The sequence below is a fragment of the Nannospalax galili genome, unplaced genomic scaffold (genome assembly GCF_000622305.1).
Source record: "Nannospalax galili isolate Female #2095 unplaced genomic scaffold, S.galili_v1.0 scaffold1181, whole genome shotgun sequence".
NCBI lineage: Eukaryota > Metazoa > Chordata > Mammalia > Rodentia > Spalacidae > Nannospalax > Nannospalax galili.
The window spans coordinates 2,214,191-2,236,320 of NW_008345687.1; positions in this window are offsets into that span (position 1 = coordinate 2,214,191).

Below are 22,130 nucleotides of genomic sequence, written 5' to 3' on the forward strand. Positions count from 1 at the left end.
GTGGACAAATGTCTTGAGCAAACCAGCTTCCTGTGACTTTCTTGCCTTGACAAAAGGTTATAGTGATGAAGCCAGCAGCAAGATTTATTCAATTTTCCAGGTTGACACACTTGGTTTATGCATTTGCCGCAACCAGAGAATGCTCCATGGCCTTGACTCCCAAACTTTATTGTGGAATGTTTTGGAAGGACAAACTCATCTGCTGTTCTGAAGAAAGACATCATGTGCTATTGGACACACTCACTACCTCACTACCTAAGGACTTTACAGAGCATTCCACAGCCATACTGCCATTTACGTGCAAGCTTTGATGCCAGTCAGCTTCGTGTATTCAACACTATCATGCTGTTCTACCACTTAATATAATTCTTACAGGGTTCTGGGAACCACACCTAGTCTGATGTCTCAAAAAAAAAAAAATAGAAAATAGCCTTGTCTTGAGTAAGTTTTAAAAAAGAAAGTTAGGCCTACCAGAACAAATTAAGAGATAGCAAATGACTGACTGGCTTTTTAAAAATTGATCTCATCACCCTGCTTCCACCAAACTGTTGGTATCAGCTACAGCTTTTGGAGATTAAAAAAAATCAGGGCTATACAAGGAACTATGGGGTAAAGGAGAAGAAGAAGCTTAAGAAAGGGGGGACCATAGGAGACAGGTATTATCAATGGAGAAACGGTGTGATGGCTAATCCTGGGTGTCAACTTGATTGGATCTGGGATTAACTGAAATGAGACATCTTCTTGATTGGATCATCTAAAGGCAGAAGACACACCCTAAATGTGGGCGTTACCTTGTGATGACAGCCGGTATAAAAGACCAAGGCAGAGGAGAATGCCAGGCTTTTGCTGCTTGCCTTCTCTCTCGCTGGTGAGTTAGTCTTGCTGCTGTAGACTGAAGACTAGCTGATCTTTTGGAATTTGTCAGACCTTCAGTGCCAGATTGGGACTACTGAGACATCCAGTCTTGTGGACTGAGCGACTATGGATTCTCAGCCTCTCCAGTGTGGTGCAGCCATTGTTGGACTACTCGGACTCTATCCTGTGAGCTAAGCTGATAAATCTCTCTCTCTCTCTCTCTCTCTCTCTCTCTCTCTCTCTCTCTACCAGTTCTGTTTCTTTAGAGAATCCTGACTAATACAAATGGGGAAAATGGGGGTTCTTTAACTGGAGAAGGAGGAGGGAGGCCTAGATAGGGAGAGAGAGGGAAGAGATAAACAGTGCCTAGCTGGTGTAAAAAAAAAAAAACCAGAGGGAATCGTATTAGTTCAAAAACCTACTGAAAAATTACACATACAATATCTGTACATGAGTCCATGTATATACCTGAAAGCTATATAACAATAAACAGCAGGAGAAACCTCCCTTTGAGTTGTTGACCAGGGTAGTTCAAGAGACTCCCACAGTCCTTGATTAGCTCCAAGAACGTGAAGACCCTACTACTGAAGACAAGACATACATTGGACACAGGACTTGGAGCAACCCAGCTAGTTCTCTCTTTTTTGTTTTTTGTTTTTTGTTTTTTTGGTCTTTTTGAGACAGGGTCTCCTTGTAACCCCAGCTGGCCTGGAACTCACTATGTAGACCAGGCTGGCTTGAACTCACAGAGATCTGCCTGCCTCTGCCTCCCGGGTTCTGGGATTAAAGACATGAGCCACCACACCCTGCCACAGCTAGTTCTCATAGTTTTGGAGAATACTATGCAAACTAGTAAGGAAGAACACAAATTGAAGATCCAACCCCAGCTTTAAGACCTAATAGCCAAAACAAGGACTGGCACAGCAAACTATATTGGTGCAGTAGTGGCACTTTTATCTTGGGCGTAATCAACAGCTATCTAATTGGACCTAAAACTCACTCAATGTGAGGGAACTATTGTGTGGTACTGTAAACCTAGCCAACTACACATGGCTGGAGAGGTCATATATCTTAGAGGAAACCCTAGGACTGTCATATCCCTAGACAAATGTAATTTCTTACTATGTGCTAAATATGAATCCTTGTACTTACAGACAAGTATGCCATCACCACTCATCAAAGCAGTTTCTTTTGCAACAGATGGAGGCTATCATAGAGTTCCACAACTAGTCACAAACAGAGATTAAGTGTCTATGAAATGCCCAAGCTTAAGTAACACATCTACAGTGGCAAACAACCACCTGTAACTTCAGTTTCAGGGGATCTGACTCTGTCTTCTAGACTCTGTGGGTATTGCACACATGTAGTGCACTTCCATAAATGCAGGTAAAGCACTCATACATGTAAAATAAAAATAAATAAATTTTACAGATAAAATAAGACAGAGTAGGAACTGAAACATATACTGGTTGAAAAGGAAAATATAATAAATACTGAAGGACTTCAATGCATGAATGAGGAAATATTTCCTTGCCAGAATGAAAGTATAAATTGCCTTCAGATCCACTTAACTCCTCTCCTTATGCACTTGGCAAAGATGCTAAGCAATATATTTCTTAGTCAAATGGGAACATGTGACTGAAAATTTTCTTTCCTGGCCTTTGCCTTTTCTCAGACATGACAATGACACTGCTGCCACAGTGATTAGGATTGTGCCCAGGGGCTGGCAGAGCTACAGTGTGAAGAAACATGGATCCCTGAATGACTTCATGGAGCAGAGCTGCCTAGACAGCCCAGATCAATCAGATTAACCAGATTATAGGAGAGAGGAATAAACTGGCAGTTTTTTGTAGCCCACTATATTCTAGGGGTCTCTTTGACCCCTAGCTGAGAATTTATACCTGATTCAATAAGCAGAAGTATCAAGGAGCATGTGAAGCAATGAGGAGCATTGATATCCACCTTGACTGTAATCAGTGGACATCTTTCTAGGACTCTGGTAAGATCCAAAAGCATTTCAAAAACTATAATTGGAAATAGAATAATTGATGACATAAGACATTTTAAGAAATGAGAAGTTTTGGTGGATCAGTAGCATTTTTGTGAGAGATTTTACCTGGGAAATTGTTCTCGTAAGTTTTCTGTAACTATAACAAAATGCCAGAGATAATCATCTTCTAAAGAGAGAAAGGTAATTTTTGTTCACAGTTTTGGAGCTCCCAGCACATGATCAGTTGGCCTTCTTGCTTTGGACTTGTGACAACATAGAAGATCAGGTAGGAGTACATGGCAGAAGAAAACAACTCACCATATTGAACAGGAGGTGGAAGAGTGAGAAGAGACTAAGGTCCCAGTGCTCCCATTGAGGTAAAGACCTCCCACTTGCTCCGACTTTCTAATATCTCCACTCTAGAGACTGAACCTGTAACACATGGGTCATTAGGGGACAATCAAGCTCCAAACTCCAGGAGAAATGAAACAAAAGTTTCAAGATTTTGAACTTAGACAATTGGAAAAGCATTTTTCTAAAGTGGGAAAGTTGAAAACAGAAGACAGACAGTTTTGGAACAAAATAGTAAGTACAATTTTCCAAATGTTAAACTGTAGATGATAGTTTGGTTTTTTTTTTAAGTGAAGAGAGCATTCTGGGGTTGAGTTCCTTTGGGTAACATTTGGTTAATAGGTTTCTTTTCCACAGGACTTCTTGGTACTTTCAGTACACTAATGTACCAGAGAAATTCAGCATGGAAGACAGTATTACCTAAATTTAGTTAACCCCAGGCCATCTCCTCAGAGAACTCAGCCTGTGTTCTCTCACTACATGCTACAAGAGATCAAATTTCAGATGTATGGCAGTGCCATTTGAAAGGAGTGGGGCCTGGATTTGAAATTAGTTGTCTTTCTTTCAATAATTACATTTCAGAAAAGTATGCTAAGAAGCTCAGTCATACCTAAGAGAGAGCACTTCTTTGTAAAAAATAAGGCCTTCAAAATGCAGATATTAATGAAACATAAGCTGAAAACCAAGAGAAAGAACTTCTAGATTTATTAAGACCCAATACCAAGACTTCTGAACTACATGGTCAGGTACTGTCAGCACTGAACCTACTTCTCGATACTAATTTTGTATTACTTGGGCTTCTATTGCTGTGATAAAATATCTGAGATAATCAGTTTACAAAGAGGAAGAATTTGTTTTGGCTCATGGTTTCAAAGGTTTGAGTCCATAGTCAGCTGGTCCCATTGCTTTGAGCGTGTGACAAGGCAGAACATCATGGCAGGAGTATGTGATAGAGGAAGCTCTTTAGCTCACAGCAGCCAGGAAGTAAAGAGGAAGAGGAAGGGCCAGGGTCCCCATATCCCCTTCAAAGGCATGTCCCTATGATCTAGCTTCCTTCCACAAGAACCCACCTTCTAAAAGAGTCCACTGCCTCCCATTATCACCACCAGTTAGCAGCAAAACCTTTAGCACATGGGTCTTTAGAGGAAATTCAAGGTATAAAAAGGACATTTAAATAGATTTTCTATATTGAAAAAAGAAAATTCTTAACATCTTTCCTCCTTCACTCACACCTGAATACCTAGGATACTGATTGCAGATTGCATCTGATAAAATAGAGTGTGAGGGGCTGGAGAGATGGGTCAGCAGTTAAGAGCACTGACTGCTCTTGCAGAGGACCTGGGTTCAGTTTGCAGCACCCACATGGCAGCTAACAACTGTCCATAACTCCAGTTCCAGGGGAATCCAATGCCCTCTTCTGATCTCTAAGGGCATTTCACAACACAAGTGCACTTACACACATGCAGGTAATACATTCATACATATAAAATAAAAATAATAAACAAAAATTTTAAAATAAAGTGTGACTAACAATAGTAATAGCAGTCTCCAAAAATAATAATGGGCTGGGAGTGTTATGGTAGAGTGACCACTTAGCTTGTGTGTGGCCCCAGGTTCAAACCCCAGCAAAAGAGGAAGAACAAGGGGAGAGGAGGAGGAGGAGTAGGGGGGGAGAAGGAGAAGGAGGAGGAGGAGGAGTGGGGGGGAGAAGGAGGAGGAGGAGGAGGAGGAGGAGGAGAAGAGGAGGAGAAGGAGGGGGGGGAGGGGGAAGAGGGGGAGGGGGGGGGGGAGGGAGGGGGAAGAAGGGGGGGGGGAGGAGAAGGGGAGGAGAAGGGGGGGGGGGAGGAGGAAGAGGAGGAAGGGGGAGGAGGAGGAGGAAGAGGAGGAGGCAGTGGAGGAGAAGGAGGAGGAGGAAGAGGGGGAGGAGGAGGGGGGAGGAGGAGGAAGAGGAGGAGGGGGAAAGAGGAGGAGGAAGAAGAGGAAGAGGAGAAGGAGGAAGAGGAGGAGGAGATGGCCTATTTTATTTTATTCCCCAACTTACTTGCAACATGCTGGGGAATACAAAGTTCAGCACGGACTGACTCAGTCACACAGTTCCTCTTTGATAAGAATACTATTGCTATAGCATATTATAGACAAAGAAATTAAGATATAGGAAATTGTCTGAGATTATATTAAATTTAGGCAGGCTAGCTCCAGAAGTTCACCTTTCACCACTGTGTATACAGCTACTCAACAAAATTAGATACATCCTTTGGAATCCACGTTTACTGAAGAGACATGGGTCTGCTGTCACTTGTCTCTCTGTGTCCCGGCTGCTGAACAAGGTTCTGAATGCTCTCTTAGTTCGAGCCTCATCCTCTGCTCTCCATCCCAGTACTTTCCCTTCACTTGTCCTATCTCCCCCATCAGCCAGCTTCAATCTTCTTGCAAATATGAAAGGTCATGTCTGTTGTTTTCCCTACATAAGGACCAGGACCAGCAGGTTACTTGGAACTTTGTAAAATATTCCATAAATATTTGGCAAATGAAACTCACATGAAATGAATCTGGGGAATTATGGGGCCAGCAGCATGTAGTGAATCCTTGAAGTCCTGTCTGGAATAGCCCCTCCTCCATGGATCATTTCCCAAATCCTGAAGCAAGGTGAATCTCTCCTTCCTCTCAGTGCTTGAGGTCATAGGATGATTTATTATGTGAATTTTTGGAGGAATGTGTATTCCACTTCTGATTCCACATGTAAAGGAAATGCTATAACCAGCCTTGCATCGCACAGTCTCACACACCTGGTGCATAGTAAGTCCTCAATAAATATTTGATTACTGAAAAAGGGAAAGCACTTTTGGAGATGCTTGGAAACTTTGTGTTATTTCACATATGAAAGAGCATCCTTAAATTGATTGAGTGGCAACTAAAACTGACAAATGCACATCAGATTAGGAACGGCTGATTGCTAATTAGCAGGCTGCTCTCATGATCTTTGCATTTATTTGGTTACTCAACACAAATTCCTTCTAAAACAAAACCTCCCAGGTAATTTCTGAAGTTACTGAGACAACCCTGTCAGTGCATTACTCTATCAATGTCTCTAAACTTCGCTCTCACCCCCAAACAATTATCTTAGGCAATTTTATAATGCATATCTTATTTCAATTCCTACCATACTTGACAGAGTAAAACATTTTAGAATGCTTATTTCCTGCCTCATGCAGCAATCTAAACATTTGTGTTCAGGTGAGGGTTCTGGATATCCCTCAGATTATTCCCGCAAATGCTCTTGGAAGAAGTACTGGTATGCTGGAGCCCTCATTCCTGTTCTTTCCTTTCTCTCTTTCTTTCTTCCTTCCTTCTTTCTTTTGTGTGTATATGTGCTATGTGTACTTGTGGGTGTGCATGTGTGCATATACATTTTTGATTGTACATTTGGAGGCCAGAGGTAGATACTGGGTATCTTCCTCTACCACTTCCCGCTTTATTTATTGGAGTCTCTGAACCCAGTGCTCACTGAATCCGCTTGTCTGTCTAGCCAGCTGTTCCAGGGATTCCCATCTCTACTGCCTGAGAGCACTGGGATGAGAGGAGGGCCTCCATCCCTGTCTGGGAATTTTATGTGGGTTCTGGGGATCCGAACTCCAGGCTTTGTGCTTGCTTGGCAAGCACTTTATCCACTGCCCTCACTGCAGTTTCTGAATCTCTTTCAACACACTACACAAGATAGTCACCACTAAGTAACCTATGCAGTATTCCTGACACCCAAGTTTATCTGGCAGTACCTGAAACCTACTCCAAGACTTGTTTTCCCTTTCTCTTCTCATCTTGTCTCTTCCTCTTCTTCCTCTCCCTCTTTCCCATTCCCCCCATCCCTCCCCTCTCCTTCCCCCTCTCTTCTGTCTCATACTTAAGGCACCTAAATCCTAAAAACTCAGAATCTGGAAAGTTGCTACAGTCACCACAGTTCTCCCTGTCTCTTCCTTGAGTCCTTTCAGCTTTTGTAGTGTTTGAGGCTGATCTTCGGCCGAAGACACTGAACACTTGCATTCCTCGATTTATGAGTATCATTTTCCTTCTGACATGGGATTTGGAAATTTTAGTTCTTAAATTCAGGCTACAAGGTCTTTCAGATTTTACTTCTGTGGATACAATTATCTATGCTTCTGAATGTCTAAAGGGGGAAAGTGTGAACCCTCAGAAGAATATTGAAAAACCTGGTGTCTTCCACAATAGGGTCTTATTATCTAAGTCAAGTGGGCAACCTAAAAGAATGGCAAGAGCCTATATTATTTTGCATAGTTTGAGGGATGAAGTCAAGTACCACAGAATATATGTAGAGGTGAGAGGATAACTTCTGGAAGTCAGTTCTCTGCTCCTATCATTTGAACTGAGGTTATCAGCCATGGCAGCAAGCAAGAACCTTTACTGGCTGAGCCATCTTGCCAGCCTAAGCCTGTATTGTTTTGAGGATCTCTGAGCCTCCTTGACCAATAATTCATAAGGAAGTATCCCACTCCTGGCACTGGGGTTTCTGTTTAATAATTCACACTTTTGGAAGCATCTTTTTCCATCTACACACGGGTTGTCCTTTTTTAAAAAATTTGAATTATATTTTCTAATTGGGTTACAAGATAGTTTTCCATATGGCTTTTTCATGCCCCTTTATTTTAGTTACCTATCCTCCATCCGCTCATCTTCCCTATTCTCCTCCCTCTCCCTGTTTAAACCTTCCCATCTCTAGCATTCCTCCTCCTTCTTTCACATTACCTACATTGCACTATCCCTTAAAACATGCCCCTCCCTAAGGCCTCTATTTAGTTTCCTGGCTTCTACAGGATTTCCAAGCTGGACACAAAATTAGAGATGTAAGGCTAAGATCCCCAAATGAGGGAGAACATATGGCATTTGTTCTTCTGTTTCTGGTTTACCTCACTCAGTAGAATTATTTTCTAATTCCATTCATTTTCCTGAAAATTTCATAATTTCATTTTTCTTTAAAGCTGAATCGAATTTCATTGCGCATATGTACCATGCTTTCATTATCCATTCATCAGCGGATGGACATCTAGGCCTGATTCCATTTCCCTGTTATTGTGAATAGAGCAGCAATGAACAGTAATGAACAAATATCTCTGTAGCAGGATATAGAGTCCTTTAGTTATATGTCCAGGAGTGGAGTAATAATGGAATCATATGGTTATTCTACCTCTATTTTTCTGTGGAACCCCCACACTGATTTCCCTAGTGACTGTACCAGTTTGCACTCCCATCCACAGTGAATAAGAATTTCTCTTTTTCCACATTCTCCCAGTATTTGTTGTCATTTGGTTTCCTGATGATATCCATTCTGGCTGGAGTGAGATGGAATTGGAAAGTAATTTTAATTTGCATTTCCCTGATGGCGATTGATGTTGAACACTTTTTCATTAGCCAGGCTGCTGGGGGAGAAAAGACACTAATAGTCTTACTCAGTGTGGATCCTATGATCTACAGGACCAATCGGTCAGGCAAGATGTGCATGATTATGCAATAGTAGCACTCCTAGTGTGGAAGTAACATACTGCTCTCTGATTGGATTTGATACCTGCCTAGTACTGTAAACTTGGTTAAAAATCAAACAAACAAAAAAGCAAAAAACAAACAAAATAAAAAACATGGCAAGAGAGATCATGGTCCTAGGGGGATACTGAATACTGTTGTTCAGGAAATTGACATAGTATCAAGTTGCCATCTAAATAATTGTGCTTATAGCCATTGACAAACAATGCTCTCAGCCTTATTTCCAGTGGTGAGTGCAGAGACTTATGGCTACATAAAGTACTGAGAATAAGTGATTCATGAGTGCTCAGTCCTAAACAAGCATTTTTATCATCTTTCTAAGTCTCTATCATGGAAAAGGGGACAGAAACAATGTAAGAGCCAGAAAATAGGGGAAAGGGCTATTCAAAGAGATGTTTGTTTTTAGCTAAAATGAATTATTGCAGAACTGTAACCACACTTCTCTTCCATCCCTTACCAATGTGCATTGCTACTGAGAAACTCCTCTTCCACTATCCAGTGTAACTGAAAGCAATGATCCTCCTTCTATCATGACTTACCCACATAGTCAGTAATTAGTCTGTCTCTGATACTTCTCACATATGGGCACTAAGACAAAAGGTTCTCTATTCAGAAATGGAAAACTGGGCCACATAAGACTGAGATTGACTCTAATTGCTACAACTTCTGTCCCAAATAAGTCAATATAGGAGAAAGCAGAGTCAAGAGATAAAGAAATTCCTTCTGATATTATCTGAGCATCTGGGTCCAAACATACCAGACTCATCAATGGATCTTTCCGATGACAAAGTCAATAGATTTTTTTCCTGCATAAAGTATGTTAAGATGAGTTTCCATCACCAAAAGAAACTTGGCTAATATATACTATTGCAGATATAAAATATGTTATTGGATCATGTATACTTAAACTGCCTACAGCTATCTGCGACCCCGTAGATGCCACTGTATTCTAGCTCACTTATCTCTGAATCAGTCCTTCAAGTTCTTACCACTCAGGATCTAAGGATGAACCAAGTATCAAAAGCAATTCACTCTTTCTCAATTCCTCTTTGGTGACTCCATTTTCCCTTAAATAAAGTTTTCTTACCTCTTCTGTATTACTTTTAAAGCCATTAATACCCTACCACTGACACAGCATGCATTCTTCTCTATAGTAAAAATGGCATATAATATCCAAGACCCAGGTTCGAATCCCAGAACCCACATGGAAGCTAACAACTGTCCATAACCCCATTCCCAGGTGATCCAACAGCCTCTTCTGAACCTCCGAGGGCCTTGCACGACATGGGTGCACTTACAGACATGCAGGCAATATACCATACGCATAAAATAAAAAATTTAAAATATATATCCTTTTCCTTGGCTAAGTCCTTAGAAAAGGGACTGGGTTCATACTTACCTGGGCCCCTCAGAGCTCAGTGTAGAAGATCTGCATGTCTCACAAGTATTTTCTTAGGTTTTTTTGAATTGTTGCTTGAAGTATTGATTTTTCCGTAGCAGATTGCTTCAGTGATTCATTGTGATTCTGGAGTTTCATTAGAAACAGCAACCACTGAGAAATTACTAAAACAGATTCTGGATGAAAAATAGTTTGTTGCTGTTGGAGAATGAGCTGGAGCCTAAAATTCTATTGACTCAGCATCTTCCAACTCCGCACACATCCTCGTTAAGTATTCTGGGCAATTATTCATTTATTTACTTCTGTGCCACAAAGAACAATTTTGGGGCATGGAAAATTCTGGTGAGTGACTTATGGCTAATCTGAAAACCCCTCCCTTTCCACTCTCAATGCTAAAACCTTTCAGAAATACCTCTGGTTCTACCTTACCAAGTAAAGATAGACCCTAATTGAATGTGGATTTGATAGAATCTATATTAGTGTCTTAACATCATCATTTGGATCATCAATTCTCTTTGCCTTGTAGACACAGAAAGTGTACTACAAAGTAGTCCCACTTCTTCCTCTGCCCCAAAATACATATAGGAATTTTAAAATAAATTTATTATAATGTTGTTACTTCTGAACTTGTTTCACTCACCTATGTGTTGGGTTCAGTTAGGGGAAAAAAATCAGATCAGCTGAAGAGCTTCCAAGCCTATTTTGCTGTACTGGGATAGAGTAAAAATTCGTGAAAGAGGTTGTCTTTTATATAGTGTACTAACTGTAGAGTGTTTCATAACCCCACTGTAAGCCCAAGTCGACACATTAAGAGACACAAATGTTATTATGCTATAGCACACATTTAAGGGGTTCTGAATTTTTCAAGGTACAAAGTATAGTGGGATGCCAGAAGACTTTATTTGGTCAATATCGATATTTGGTAGGCTGGAGAAGAAAACAGATCTTCAAGTATCTGTTTATGTTCCAAGCAAAAGGAATTTGGAAAAGATAGAACAGAAGAGATTCCAGGCTCAAGTTTTGGAAGTTGGAAAACATATGGGTAACTAGCAAACCCAAGGAGTTAAATCCTAAAATGGCAGTGGGAAAAGCTAAGTGATCACTCTCTTTACACTTTGGAACCCCTAAACCTCAGGGACTTCTGGAAAGAGGTACCTCTAAAAAAGGCACGTATGTAGGCTTAAATCAAAACCATTTGTTTAAGTCTGTTTAAGAAAAGTTTTACCTCCAAAATTTCTTCCTCTCTTTTGAAATTAAGGTTTATTCTCCTGAGAAGGTAAAAAGGTTACCTCTGGCTTGGAGAGCCCAGATATATTTGACAGAGGATGTCCCCTCACCATCCAAAGAGGATTGAAGAAATCTGCATGTTAAGTGTCCACCTCAGCTTTTGCCCTACTTGGGCTCCTTAGCACTGGTAGCCCTGGCATATACCCTCTAGGTCAAAGACTATAAGAGCTCTCAAAGGAGTTTGACGAGCCAAAAGAAAAACTTCAGTGTAATGGCTTTGGAAGCTCTTTAATTAAATGGCTCATCCATGCACAAAGGGCTTTCAACTTTCTTTTTAGGGCCGTTCTAACAAATAATCAGCAAACATCTGGAGGACAACTCTAGGATGAAGCTAATAAGACAAAGACAAAATATAGAAGAAACTAAGAACGTATTTCTATGAAAGAGAAAGTCCAGAAAACAATACATAAGCTATAACTAATACTGAGAAAATCAGAGACAAATATTGCAAGAATTGAACTGGAACAGTATTATGTGTGTGTAAATGCATATGCCTACATACATACATATACACACATACACTCAGAAACAACAAAAGCCTTTTCATTTTTTTGATATGTAGTATAAGTGAAAAAGTCAAAAAAAAACTCAGAAGTTAAGAAGATCTCCTGAAGTAAAGCAGAGCATCCTGTGGAAATAAGGAATAAAACAAGCGAATTTCAGGAAAAGCCCAAGTGATCTTCAAATCTGATTAACAGGTGTTCTTGAATGAAAAAACAGAAATGAAGGGAGCAAGTCATCAAAGAAGACATTCTAGACACTTTTCCAAAACTGAACAGCATAATTTCCCAAAATGAAAGGGCTTATTATCCAAAGCTTAGAGCAATGGAAGCAAGTGTGAGACACCTCTTAAGTCACATCAGGTCCTCCTGTTCCCATCTATTATTTCAGCCACTGCAACGGCCATGGACCCTCTAGGCTCTGCTGAGCTTCATACAGTTCCCAGCTCATGCCCACACTGTACGTCCTGGTACTGTTCTCTTGGCATTGAAGAATGGAATGGCTCCCGAACCTCATTTGATTCCCACACATGTGCCCACCATAAGTCTGTAGATCAAATCTTTGACCCATCAGAAAGACAGCTAATGCCACATCTACCACACCCATGCCTTCTTCCCTCAGATGGGTAATCTTCCATTGTGGGCTACCCTGAGGACCAGATCATTGCTATCTGATGATCAGTAACTCATGCTTGTATCGTCTCCACTTCTTACTGCTCCCCTCGCTTTGTTCCTTGCTCCTGGTTTCTGGATTTATACTCTCGGTAAAGTGACAACAATGAGCTTTGCTTCAAGTTGATTTTTGAGTTGTAAAGTTTCAGGGTTGTATTTTGTATGCCAAGGTATATCATCATGAAAGTTTATTACATTAGGGAAAGGAAAAACTTCTTAGTCAGACGTGGTGGTGCACGCCTTTAATCCCAGCACTCAGGAGGCAGAGACAGGCAGATCTCTGTGAGTTCAAGGCCAGCCTGGTCTACATAGTGAGTTTCAGGACAGCTGGTGCTACAGGGAGACCTGTATCAAAAAGACCAAAAAAAAAAAGTTTCCAGAAAAGAGGAAAGAAAAGATTGTATTAGTCACATATAGAGTCACATAGCACATCAACACTGGAAAGATGAAAAGAGAATCATCAAAGCTTTTCAAGGAAAAAATGCTAACCTTTTTAAAAAATATTTTATTAACTGTTTTCATTTCTTGTGTATGAGTACATTGCCTGCATATGCATAAGTGTACCCATGCTGTGCAAGGCCTGCAGAGGTCAGAAGAACCATCGGATTCCCCTTGAACTGGAGTTAAGGACGATTGTTAGCCGCCATGTGGGTGCTGGGAATCAAATATGGGTCCTCTTCAGGAGCAGCCAGTGTTTTTAACTGCTGAGCCATCTCTCCAGTCCAGCCCCCTCCCCCCATCAAATGCCAACCTTTATATTTATAACCAAATGAAGAAGACATTAGATAAAATATAACACTCAATTATTTTTTTAAAAAAACTTAGAAAACAGAGAAATATCCTTAGCAAAATAAAAAACTACTTATAGAACTATAGCAAGGCAAACTCCAATAAAAATCAAAGTAAAATAAAGGCACACAAGCTCACAAAAAGTAAATAAAAAATAAATAAAACAAAACAAAATGGTTTCTCATATCCTTTCTCAGGTAGTTGCCAGGAAACTACAAACACTAAAAATGAAGTGTTAAGCCAAGAAACAAAACATGGAATATAGGTCACAGGAAATCTTACCCAGGAGATCAGTAGAGGCAATAATCCTCAGGACACAGGCTAGATTGGAACAATTCAAAGATTTCGGGCTCTAAAAACTGCTTCACAAGGAAATAAAGAGAGATATTGTCAGCATATGAACATAAATAAGGAGACATAAATAGCCAGAGGAAGCTTCAGAGATGACCTGTTCTGCACCTAGAAAATTAATAAATTACCTGCCTGTAATCCCAGAACCTGGTAAAGTGAAGCAGGAAGATCACATGTCCCAAGCCAGTCTGAGCTACATAGTAAGACCCTGTCTACAAAAATAAATAAACACAAGGTATTTATTAACTCCATAGAAACTTAAAAGCTCAGTAAATAAAAATGACAGTATATTTTAAGAACCTGGTATGAAAAACATTCATGTGCTGTAATAATGCAGACACAATTTTTTTATGAGACAGGGTCTCTCTGTAGTCCCAGCTGGCCTGGGACTCGCTATATAGACCAGGCTGGCATTGATCTTACAGAGATACACCTGCCTCTGCCTCCCTAGTGCTGGGATTAAAGGTGTGCACCACTACACCCAGTGCAACACAATGCTTCTATTGAAAGTGGTGAATTTAGGGGCTGGAGAGATGGCTCAGTGGTTAAGAACACTGGTTGTTCTTGCAGAAGACCCAGGTTTGAATCCCAGCACCCACATGGCAGCTAACAACTGTCCGTAACTCCAGTTCCAGGGGATCCAATGGCCTTGTCTGTCCTCCACAGGCATTGCACAACATCAATGCACTTATCTACATGCAGGTAATACACTCATACACGTAAAATAGAAATAATAAATAAAATTTTTTTTAAAGTGGTGACTTTGGATGTGAGCAATGTAGCCAATGAGAAGGGACTGCTGTTCTCAATCCACCCAAGTTGACGATCAAGATCAGCCATCACTATTCCACAGTCAAGTGCCTTATTACCATAAAGCACAATTTTTAAAAATTGTTATTGCTTGAGAATTTCATATACGCATATAATGTGTTTTGATCCAATCCAGCCCCCAAGAAAACAAATATCTCAATTAAAAATTAGGGCATGGACCTAAACAGGGAGTTCTCAAAAGGGAATACAAATGGCAAAAATATACTTTAAAATATGTTCAACATCTTTAGCTTTCAGAAAAATGCAAATTAAAATTGCTTTAATATTTCAACTTATGCCAGTCAGAATGACTAAGGATCTCTCTCTGTCTTTCTCTCTCTCTCTCTCCTTCTCCAAAAACAAACAAACAAAATGACAACAAAGGCTGGTATAAATGTGGGAAAAGGAAATACTAACACTATTCAGTGTTGACAGGAGTAAATGCTGGTGCAGCCACTATGGAAATCAGTGTGAAGTTTCCTCAAAAAGCTAGAAATAGATCTGCCATACATATATACCACTACTGGGAGCTACACCGCTCCTGGGAATATTCCCAAAAGACTTTCTATCCTACTATAGAGATACCTGCTTATCCATGTTCTCTACAGCTCTGTTCACAATAGCCAGGACACGGAAACAGCATAAATATCCATTAAGAGATGAGTGGATAATGAAAATGTGGTTCAATGGCATATTAATCAACTGTAAAGAAAAATGGAATTACAAAATCTGATGAGGGGAAAGACTTTACTACAATGATGCTGGAAGTTGAAATCATTATAGAAAAGTCAGACTCACACATCACAGCCTTTGGAAAGATTAAGTGAAAGTAGATTATATGACTAAATGCAGAACCTTAAACTAAAAACATTTCTAGAAAAGAATACATGAGGGCCTCTGCAATTTTAGAAAAGACAATGATTTCTAAGATAGGACACAAAGAACAGGAATGATAGAAAATGTTACAAATTTATCATTATTAAAATATAAGATTTCTTTCTAAGAAAGAAAATAAGGTGAGATGCAAATCAGGAGAAAATATTCACAATACATTCCCATAAGAATAGTAACTAAAATACATACCAAACTTATTCAATGCAATAAAAAAAAAAAAACACAATTAAATTGGGCAAGTAATTTTAATACTGCCACAAAAGATTCACTAAAGGTCATTAAAGACTCAAACAGTGGACCAGGTTGGGGTGAATGCCTATAATCCCAGTACTTGGCAGGATGAGGCAGGAGAATTGCACATTTAGGAGCAGTTTGGTCTATGCAGGGAGACCCTATTTGAAAAAAGAAAAGAGTAAAAATGGTGCATGGCATTGCTATTCATGAGGAAAATGCAAATTAAAATCACAAAGAGATACTTTCACTTCACACCTACTAGGATGGTTAGAATAAGAAAGACTGACAGTGTTGAGTGTTGGGAAGGAGGTGGAGGAACTGAAACATGCACTTTTTAGTGCAATGAAACATGCTACTGGTGTTTCCTTATAAAGTTGAACATATGTTTCACATATGACTCAGTAATCACACACCTACAAATTTACTCCCCACCAAAAACAAGATATATATTTACATAAGGACTTAGGCATAAATGTTCATAGTGGATTTATTCATGATATCTTCAAATTGGAAGCAACCAAATGTCCAACACCTGGTAAATGGAAAAACAAATTATAATGCATTCATATAATAGAAGACCGAATAGCAGTAAAAAGGTCCACAGCAACCTGGATAGTCACAGAAACATTATGGTGAGGGAAAGAAGCCAGACAGGAAAAAAAGCACACACTGTAGCATTATATTCATACAAAATTCTACAAAGACAAATCCAATCCATCACATAAATCAGTGCTTACCAATGCTAGGGTTGTGGGGTGGGAAATGAGTGGGAAGAGATACTTCAGCCCAACTTTTTTACTGATGGAAATTATCAGTATCTCCACTGTGGTGAATCTACATGTGTACATGCTTTTCAAAGCTCATTGCCCACACAAGCAAAAATGTGTCCAATTAAAAGAAAGCAACTAAAAGAAAGTCAGAAAGAGAAGAAGAAAAGGGACATGTGAGATAAGGGAAAATAACATTGTGAACAAATTAGTCAAGGAAGAGGAAAAAGAAAATTGAAGACAAGAAGGTACAATGGAGGGAGTCTTGTACCATTACATGGCTTGCTACTATGGGTGGCACATCACAGTTTCCCTAACCTTTACAATCATGTTTCAAGTTAAAGATAATTACCCTTGTTTTATTAATGTGGAAACTGAGAACTTCAGAAATCAAATAATTTTCCAGTGTTTCAATGGTTCCTAAACTCTTTCTATATGTTAGAACCATCTTTTGCAAGCCAATTTTCAAAGGGTGGGTTCTGCAAATGTCAAATTAGAGTGGACATGCCAAGGTCAGAAAAGGGAGAAATCAAACTGAAGTGCATAGCAACAAAGCCACTGGCTGCCAGTGCCGGAGGGCTTCTGAAAAGCATGGGGACTGTTGGGGCCTGTGTTGAGCACAGTGGTCAAGTCGTAGTGTCTGTGCATGCCCCAGAAGAGCCTTGTCTTAGTGAGAGGGCCCCTCAGAGCTGAAACGTGACATCCAAGGGCACTTCCTTACAGTGATGGCAAATCCTTCTTTGAAGAGGGTCTAGAAGGCCCATCTCTGTGTCTGTTACAATATTAAACATACAGGAAAAAGACTCAAATGAGGAAATACTCTTTTTTTTTTCCTCAGTAGAAGGACTGGAGTAAGGAGACACATTTACAATTCCTCTCCTTCTTCTACCTCTCTATATACTGAGGCAACTTCTATCATGCCAGCCTAAGTGAGCAGAATTCCCTCCAATAGATCACCCACCTTTCACTGAAGAGATTCCATGCCAAGAGAGGAAGGAGAAGGAATCATATCGGGAAATCTTGTAGGAAAAGATATTGCCAATGTTTTATATTCAGGTCAAAAGCACTACACACTTTCAGCTCACTTCAAACTCAGAGTAACCATTAAGGTGGCTGCCATCTTTAAATCTCCACTTGATATAGACAGGAAAGCCAAGGCAGATTCGACATCTAGCCTAAGGACACATAGCTAGCAGCTCCAAGACGGCCCACTTTCTTAAGCCCCACACCCTATGGCTCTCTCTGCATCAAAAGACACTAAGGCAGTTTCAGTGACATACTATAAATATACTTGACATAGTGCTACCCAGAGTCCCACAGCTCCTCAAACTAAAGCCGCCCACTGAAGTCCTCAGGTTACTCTTCAATTTGAAACAAGAACCTTCTGATTAAACACTTTTTTTCCTCAGGCAATCTGTTTTGACCCACTTGGCCTTGAACCAATCACTTTGCACAAGGGAACACTGTGCAGTGGCTTTAAACTCCAAGGGAAAAATCTTGAAAACTGACCAGGACGGAAAACAGGGTGAGTTTAACCCTGCCTCCACTATCCCAGATTGGTCTGTAACACAATCTGACTCTTGAATGCTTAAAAATAGAGATAATTGAACACCCCACGCTGTGATGTGGGGCCTTGAAACTCAGTACTGAATTCAGTGGTGGGAGGGCTGATTTGCATTAACTTAGTCATGCCCACCTCGTCAACTTAGATAACTGATGTTAGGTCCCTAGAGTTTCCTAGGAACCTACGTGTGCCTGTGAACACAGTAGACTAGGAATCAGACCAGAATTTTATTCCCAGGTTTGCATTTATGTAGGTCTGTGATCTTAGATAGCTCTGTCAGTTGCTCAGAGATTCAGTACCTATATTCACAGACTTTGAGACTTGGAGTGGGTAAATCTCCTTTGAGCGAATTCTGTGATTCTTAGAAATCAGGCAAAAACAAAGAAGACTTCAATGCAATAATTAGAAGAGATAATTGGAAAGCTGTTCTCTAACATGTTTTTCTGGAACCTGTGTCATTAACTCGGGAGCACAGTTCCTTCTTTGGCCCCATGAGCCTCTTAAAGCAGTGTCCTCAACATTTCTCTGTTGAAATGGATGAGGAAACAAACAAACCACAGAGGGATCAAATCCCATAACGGTCTTCGGGAAGAGCTAGGGCTGGGTGAAAACCACAACATGTTGCTGCCAAATCTCATTCTACCTTCCTCCTTGGTGAACAGGCTTCATGGTAAGTGCGCTCCCTGTAGAAAGGATCGAAGAAGATGAGTGGAGATGGAGATAAAGGACTGAGAGTGTAAACATTGATTGCAAAATGAGCCGAGCTCAAAAAGAAAGGAGTTTACTTCGTTGAGTATATAGGATGCATTCTGAGTTCACTCACCTGAAGTAGAAGGCAAGTATTGAGTACGAATACATCAACATCAAAAGAAACTTAGATAAATAAAAGAGAAAGCTGAAATAAGCATCACTTACCTCATCTTGCTGTTAGGAAAACTGACAGGAGGGTCCTCAGAGTTCATTGGCTAGCCAATCCAGCCAACCAGTGAGAACTTGCCTCAAAAGGTAAGGTGGAGCTGGCCATGGTGGTGCAGGCCTTTACTCTGACTCAGGAGACAGAGGCAGGTGGATCTCTATGAGATTGAGGCCAGCCTGGTCTACATACTGAGTTCTGGGCCAGCTGGGGATACAGGGAAACCCTGTTTCAAAAACAAACAAGCAAACAAACAAAACACATAACCACTGGCCTCTACACATAGTCACACTAACAAACATACACATATACATATACACAAAAATACTATACACCATTACATTCACAGAAAATACTATAAAGTATTGTATAACTAGATTTCCTCACATCATGCCTGATTCTACCCAATTCCCCTTAACCATGACTTTGTTGTTACTCTAACAAACATCAGAGGTCACGGAAAATTGTGGCTTATGGAATCATGGCAGACCTCACTGAAGAATATAAACTACCACAGGCTCTGAAGTATCTCTTATTGCACAACTACATGGAAAACTTATGTATTTTTTTGTTTATTGTAATGAAAAATGGAAATGAAAGAGAAATAATGAACCATGGTTTTGACTGACATAGTGGGATTTAACATGTTACACAGAACTTTGAAATCTTTTCATTTTATAAAATAACCCATTTGAGATATTCTGACCTTTAAAAGAAATAAGATGTGCTTATTTAGATAAATTGAACTCAAAGAAAGACCTATCATCTGGTGCTGGTATATTGCCTCAGGGGTTAATGAAGAAGAACAGGAGGGACAGAACTTCCCCAGTGGGATGGGGTTGACACTCAGAGGTGCCAGAGAATGGGCTATGCAGTATATTACTTGATAGCTTTTTAAAAGATGAAAGTTTGGGGCTGTAGAGATAGCTCCACAGCTAAGAACACTGGCTGCTTTTGCAGAGGACACGGGCACAATTCCCAGGACCCAAGTAGTGCTAACAACTATCTGTAACCCCAGTTCCAAGGGAATCCGATGCCCTCTTCTGACCTCTGTGGTCATTGCATGACACAGGTGCACTTACATACCTGCAGTTTCATGCACAAAATAAAAAAACAACACAAAATAACACAAAATAAAAATAAAGAATAACTTTTAAAAAATAATAAAAGCTGAAAGTTTAATATTTCAGGAATTAAAAATCCAGTTCAGGAGGAAATATGTCACTATGGGCTGGTTCTGAGAGTTCATAGCCTTGCTCCAACTCCCAGTTTGTCTCTCTCTGCTTCCTGTGCCTGCTTCTACTCCAGCTGCCTCCTGCCATGCCTCTCTACCATGAGGGACTCTTCTCCTTCTGAAATCATAAGCCAAATAAACTCTTCCTTCTCTAAGCTACCTTGGTAATTGTACTTTATCACTGCAACAGAAAGTAACTAATAGAGGTAGACATGAACATCAAGGTGGCCCTGTTTCCAAAATGGCTGTGTCCACCTGTCCGTACCCAGCATACTAGGTAGAGTCATCAGTGGATGCCTGCACGTTTTGTCACCTATGTCTGTATCCTCAGCAAGATAGAACTTGCTCTCGTACACGTTTTTCTTTGCCCATGTAGCACTTAAAAAAAGAATGTTGGGGCCGAAGAAATGGCTTGGTGGTTAAGAGCACAGGCTGCTCTTGCAGAGAACCCAGGTTCAGTAAATAAAAATTAAATAAAATGTTGTCACCCTGTATTTATTTTTATTTGTTTTCTTAACATATTTTAAAAGATATTTTATTTATTATTTTTATTTTATGTGTATGTATGTACGTGCACTTGTGTCCCGCAATGCTTGTAGAGGTCAGAAGAGGTTGCCAGATCCCCTGGAACTGGAGTTATGGAAGGCTGTTAGCCACCATGTGGGTGCTGGGAATTGAAACTGGGTCCTCTGCGAGAGCAACCAGTATTCAGTCCCTTAAACATCGTATTTTTAAAATGTGAAGATTTAAATATAAAATTTGGATTGAAATGGAAAACTGTAGACGATTTAAATATAAAATTTGGAATGAAATGGAAAACTGTATATACTTGTATTAGCTGCTTTTCTGTTGCTGTGATAAAACACCATGACCAAGGCAATTTACAGAAGGAAGAGTTTATTGGACCTAAGGCTGCAGAGGAATCAGAGTCCATCACAGTGGGGCAGGCACTGTAGGAGGCAGCCAGAGAAGACAGCCAAGCACTCACATCTTCAAGCAGGCACAGGAAGCAGAGAGAGCCAGGCTGGAAGTGGGTGAGCCATATACTTTAAAAGCCCACCCCCAGGGATATGATTCCTCCAGTATTTAGGCCACACCTCCTAAGGCACGACCCTCCCCAAACAGTGTCACAAACTGGGGACCAAGTATCCAAATACTTGGAGTGTATGGAGGACATTCTTATTCAAACCACCACAATACCACAACACTAGGCCCATATTCTCAGAGGGATAAGCTGATAGGTGGGCAGTCTTGCTTCAGTCTACCAGTCACCACAAGGCTTTTTGACTCACTTCAATCATTTCTGTATCTGCATAACTCCTCCAGAAACCTGAGTCCTTTGAAAACGAATATAAACATACCTTAAAGCAGAGTACCTGCCACCTTTTCCAAACATACTAAATATGGTAGACCAGTGATGCCAAATTTTCCAATTTCTTCAATCAAAGTCATGTATTTTTTATGGAAAGTCTTTCATTTTTTTTTAATTTTTAAAAATGATTTATTTAATAACAACATACTTATCCAGAAACCTGAGTCCTTTGAAAACGAATATAAACATACCTTAAAGCAGAGTACCTGCCACCTTTTCCAAACATACTAAATATGGTAGACCAGTGATGCCAAATTTTCCAATTTCTTCAATCAAAGTCATGTATTTTTTATGGAAAGTCTTTCATTTTTTTTTAATTTTTAAAAATGATTTATTTAATAACAACATACTTAGAAGAAGCATATCATTACAACACAATTGACATATTCAATAACGTTTTCCTGAGGTAGGATGCATCTCTTTCAAATTTGGCTGTAAATTTTTAAGTTCACAGTTGAATTAATAGTTATATAATATTGAACTCAGTATATAAGCCCTGTGAGACATAAAATTGAATGAGCTTTTAGCCTTTAAAAAAGATTTCCATTTCATTTTAAAATATACTATTTCTTACAAAAAGACTCAGTTTTTGCTACTA